Below are 6,000 nucleotides of genomic sequence, written 5' to 3' on the forward strand. Positions count from 1 at the left end.
AGGGACTGCACAACCCCTTTAAGCCTACGATGTAGCAGGCTTAGGGGGCCCATGAGACAGGATCACCGATTGTGTGATCCTGTCTGCTGGACCCTGTATCTAAGCCAATCACATGGTAGGCTTAGATACATGGCCCATGTTTGATCCTGTCTGATGGGCCCTGTATATAAGCCTACCACACTGTAGGTTTAGATACAGGGCCCCAGCACATAGTAATCTTATACTGTATAAGATTACTGTCTGCTGGACCCTGTATCTAAGCCTACCTTGTGGTAGGCTTAGATACAGGGTCCCACAGACAGTATCACACATGGGCCCTGTATCTAAGCCTAACACATGTGTTACTAATCTGTTTTTTTTGTGTGGTTTCTTACAGGTTCGGTCGTTGGACTACGTCGGATTCCAGGACTACTCTGATGACAGCTTTTTTTTTTATTATCAATAAAATGGTTAATGAGGGGTTTTTCTTTTCAATAAAATATTTTTTCTATGTCTTTGTGTTTTTTTTTTAAACGGTATTACTACCGCCTTAGTAATGGCCGCCGGCTGATTGACAGCATCCATTGCTAAGGCGGGGCTTAGTGTTAAAGATCAAATAGTCAGAAGCTGTAGCTGGGCCAGGAAACCACACGAGAAGACTCACAAGCAAAGGAGGAACAGGAAAGGCAGGTATAAATAGACAGAGGGCGGGAGCTAGCTCCGTCTGGCCAGGCTGCGATAGGCTCTCCCACTCCTAAGCCTGCCATCCTGAGTTGTGGAAGATGGAGTCAGTCTCAGAGACACAGACAGGTGCAGACAGATTAACTATGGGAGTATACACAGAAGTTGTGCCTGGCAGATCCTTTACAGTACCCCCCCTTTTATGAGGGGCCACCGGACCCTTTCTAAGTGGACCTGGTTTATTGGGGAAACGAAGGTGGAACTTCCTGACCAATACCCCAGCGTGAACATCCCGGGCGGGTACCCAAGTCCTCTCTTCAGGCCCGTATCCTCTCAATTGGACCATCCTGCTGTCCACAATCTTGGCCACCTCGAATTCCACCCCCTCAGGGGTGAGAACGGGAACAGGAGGTTTCCTCGAGGGAGCCAAGGACGGGGAGCAGTGTTTATGGAGGGAGGCATGAAACACGTTGTGTATTCGAAAAGATGGGGGTAACTCCAGTCGGAAGGAGACAGGATTGAGGACTTCAATGACCTTATACGGCCCAATAAAGCGGGGAGCAAACTTCTTGGACGGGACCTTAAGGCGCAAGTTCCTAGACAATAACCACACCAGATCCCCGACCATAAACAAGGGGTTAGCAGAACGTCTTCTATCAGCCTGAGTTTTTTGTACGGTCTGGGACGCCTCTAGGTTCTTCTGAACCTGGACCCAGACTGTGCACAGTTCCCGATGAACGACCTCTACCTTGGGATTGTTGGAACTACCAGGTGAAACGGAGGAGAACCGTGGATTAAACCCAAAATTACAGAAAAAGGGGGAGACCCCTGACGAGTTACTGACCCGGTTATTAAGGGAAAATTCGGCGAGGGGAATGAATGAGACCCAATCATATTGACAGTCAGAGATGAAACACCTTAAATATTGTTCTAGAGATTGATTAGTCCTCTCCGTTTGGCCATTAGTTTCAGGATGGAAGGCAGAGGAGAAGGACAGATCAATCTCCAACTTTTTACAGAAGGCTCTCCAAAACAATGAAACAAATTGTACCCCTCTGTCCGAAACAATATTGACAGGGACCCCATGGAGACGCAGGATGTGTTTGACAAACAAGGTAGCTAACGTCTTGGCGTTGGGTAGTTTCTTGAGGGGCACAAAGTGGCACATCTTACTGAAGCGGTCTACTACCACCCACACCAACGACTTGCCTTGAGATGGAGGCAAATCGGTGATAAAATCCATGGAGATATGGGTCCAAGGTCTCTGGGGAATGGGCAAAGAACGTAGTAAGCCCACTGGTTGGGACCTGGGAGTCTTGGACCTAGCACAAACCTCACAAACGGCGACGTAGGCCTTAACGTCTTTAGGCAAACCAGGCCACCAATACTTTCTGGCAATGAGGTGTTTGGTACCCAGGATGCCTGGATGACCAGATAGTGCGGAGTCATGATTTTCCCTAAGTACCCTTAGCCGGTATTGCAGGGGAACAAACAGCTTGTCCTCATGAAGGTTCCCGGGAGCTGAACCTTGATCAGCTGCAATATCAGAGACTTAATGAGAATCAATGGAAGAAATGATTATACCAGGAGGCAAAATACAAGCAGGATCTTCCTCCAAAGGAGGGCTGGCCATGAAGCTACGCGACAGTGCATCGGCCTTAATATTTTTAGACCCAGCCCTATAGGTAACCAAAAAGTTGAATCTGGTAAAAAATAGCGCCCATCGGGCTTGTCTCAGGTTGAGCCTCCGGGCAGATTCTAGGAAAACCAGATTCTTGTGGTCAGTAAGGACCGTTACCTGGTGCCTAGCCCCCTCCAGGAAGTGGCGCCACTCTTCAAATGCCCATTTAATGGCTGAGTTCGCGGTTGCCAATATCATAGTTACTCTCAGTGGGCGAAAACTTCCTGGAGAAGTAGGCACAGGGGCGGAGATGGGTGAGGGAACTGGTACCCTGGGACAAGACAGCCCCCACTCCCACCTCGGATGCGTCAACTTCCACGATAAATGGCTCCGTTTGGCTGGGCTGAACCAGCACAGGGGCCGAGATAAAGCACTTCTTAAGGACCTCAAAAGCCTGGGCAGCCTCAGGAGGCTAGTGGAGGAGATAAGCACCTTTGCGAGTGAGGTCCGTAAGAGGCTTAGCGATGACCGAGAAGTTAGCAATAAATCTCCTGTAATAATTAGCGAACCCCAAAAAACACTGTAACGCCTTCAGGGAGGCAGGTTGGACCCATTCCGCCACCGCCTGGACCTTGGCGGGGTCCATGCGGAATTCATGAGGAGTGAGGATTTGACCCAAAAATGGTATCTCCTGTACCCCAAACACACATTTTTCGGTTTTCGCAAACAGTTTGTTTTCCCGAAGGACCTGGAGCACCTTCCTGACATGCTCAATGTGGGAGGACCAGTCCTTGGAAAACACCAGTATGTCATCAAGGTACACTACAAGAAATACCCCCAGGTAATCTTTCAAAATCTCATTTATGAAATTCTGGAAGACCGCAGGAGCATTACACAACCCAAAGGGCATGACGAGGTATTCGAAATGACCTTCGGGCGTGTTAAACGCAGTCTTCCACTCATCCCCCTCTTTGATGCGGATAAGGTTATACGCCCCCCGTAGATCAAACTTAGAGAACCATTGGGCCCCCTGAACCTGATTAAAGAGATCAGGAATCAAAGGAAGGGGATACTGGTTCCTTACAGTGACCTTATTCAAGTTACGGTAGTCAAAGCATGGCCTAAGACCACCATCCTTCTTCCCTACGAAGAAGAAGCCAGCACCTACCGGAGAAGTAGAGGGGCGAATGTAACCCTTGGCCAGGCATTCCTGGATATACTCTCTCATGGCTTCACGTTCGGGACAAGAAAGATTAAATATCCTACCCTTAGGGAGCTTAGCTCCTGGTACCAATTCAATAGCGCAATCGTATTCTCTATGAGGAGGTAACACTTCGGAGGCCTCCTTAGAGAAAACATCAGCGAAGTCCTGAACAAACTCAGGTAGCGTGTTCACCTCCTCAGGGGGAGAAATAGAATTAACAGAAAAATATGACGTCAAGCATTCATTACCCCATTTGGTAAGCTCCCCAGTATTCCAGTCAAACGTGGGATTATGCAACTGCAACCAGGGAAGGCCTAAAACCAAATCGGAAGATAATCCCTGCATCAACAGTACAGAGCACTGCTCCAAATGCATGGAGCCAACAAGGAGTTCGAAAACAGGGGTATGCTGTGTAAAATAACCATTAGCAAGAGGAGTAGAGTCGATACCCACTACCGGGACAGGTTTAGGCAAATCAATCAAAGGCATAGCTAGAGACATAGCAAATTCCACAGACATGATATTAGCAGAAGACCCTGAATCCACGAAGGCACTGCCGGTAGCAGACCTACCACCAAAAGAGACCTGAAAGGGAAGCAAAATTTTATTACGTTTCATATTTACGGGAAATACCTGTGCGCCCAAGTGACCTCCCCGATGATCACTTAGGCGCGGAAGTTCTCCGGCTGCATTCTTACGCTTAGGACAGTTGTTCACTTGATGCTTGTCATCCCCACAATAGAAGCAGAGACCATTCTTCCTGCGGAACTCTCTACGTTGTCGGGGGGACACGGAGGCCCCGAGTTGCATAGGTACCTCCGAGTCTTCCGTGGAAGAGCGAAGCAACGGGACCTCGGGAGGCATCATGGGGGAGTCAGAGGGGAAAACACAAAAACGTTCAAGCTGTCGTTCCCTGAGACGTCGGTCAAGTCGTACCGCTAAAGCCATAACCTGGTCTAGGGAGTCAGAAGAGGGATAGCTAACTGGCAGGTCTTTCAGGGCGTTCGACAGACCCAACCTAAACTGGCACCTTAAGGCAGGGTCATTCCACCGAGAAGCTACGCACCACTTCCTAAAGTCAGAACAATACTCCTCAACAGGTCTCTTACCCTGACGTAAGGTCACCAGCTGACTCTCGGCAAAGGCAGTCCTGTCAGTCTCGTCATAAAGGAGTCCGAGAGCAAAAAAGAAACGATCAACGGAGGAAAGTTCAGGAGCGTCAGGAGCCAAGGAGAAGCCCCACTCTTGGGGCCCTTCCTGGAGCCGGGACATAATTATACCCACCCGCTGGCTCTCAGAACCTGAGGAATGAGGCTTTAAGCGGAAGTAGAGCCTACAACTCTCCCGAAAGGAGAGAAAAGTCCTCCGGTCCCCTGAGAACCGGTCAGGCAACTTGAGGTGGGGTTCAAGAGGTGAGGTGAGGGGCACTACCATGGTAGCGTCAGGCTGGTTGACCCTCTGAGCCAGGGCCTGGACCTGTAGGGAGAGACCCTGCATTTGCTGGGTCAGGGTCTCAAGGGGGTCCATAGTAGTGTCAGGGAGCAGGGTAGACTAGGTATATTGGCTTGTGATTATGTAATGACGGGGGTAGGGAAACGAACAAGTGAGCCCTAATCTACCCGCCACTCTGTCCCTGCCTACTTGCAACGACCCGCCCTAGGCGACGGGGTACAACTTGGCGGCGGTCCCTACGCTCAGTAAGTGCACGAGACAAACAGACAAGGGAACACAAAGCAAAGGGAAAGGGGCAGTTGCCCACGGCAACACCGTGAGCAACAAGAATGGTGAACGAGCAGAGTCAAAACCAGGAGTGCACGAGGTACCAAACGCAGAGCAGGAGAGTAGTCAGTAAGCCAGGGTCAGTATGGAGCAGGATCAAATAGTCAGAAGCTGTAGCTTGGCCAGGAAACCACACGAGAAGACTCACAATCAAAGGAGGAACGGGAAAGGCAGGTATAAATAGACAGAGGGCGGGAGCTAGCTCCGTCTGGCCAGGCTGCGATAGGCTCTCCCACTCCTAAGCCTGCCATCCTGAGTGGTGGAAGATGGAGTCAGTGTCAGAGACACAGACTCAGGTGCAGACTGATTAACTATGCGAGTATACACAGAAGTTGTGCCTGGCAGATCCTTTACAGCCACCAGGTGTGCTGTGAAGGGCCGGGTACCATCCAGTACTTGACCATCTGTAGTGATGGTATTATCAGGAGGGGAAAGGCCAAAAACAGTGGCCCCTCCCACCCTGGTAATGCTAGGCTGCTGCTGCTTTATTGTATCTGGCTGGTTATGAAAAATGGGGGGGACCCCACGGAATTTAAAACAAAAAAAACAAAAACATTATTGGAAAGAACGATGTCGGGTCCCTCCCCCAATTTTCATAACCAGCCAGATACAACACAGCAGCAGCAGGCAGCATTACCAGGGTGGTAGGGGCCACTGTTTTTGGCCTTCCCCAGCCTGATACTAACAGCCTGCGGCCGCCCCGGTGCCTGCCAGTCTCTACAGAAGGTCGGGTACT

Source organism: Rhinoderma darwinii, chromosome 1, assembly GCF_050947455.1.
Source record: "Rhinoderma darwinii isolate aRhiDar2 chromosome 1, aRhiDar2.hap1, whole genome shotgun sequence".
Taxonomy (NCBI): domain Eukaryota; kingdom Metazoa; phylum Chordata; class Amphibia; order Anura; family Rhinodermatidae; genus Rhinoderma; species Rhinoderma darwinii.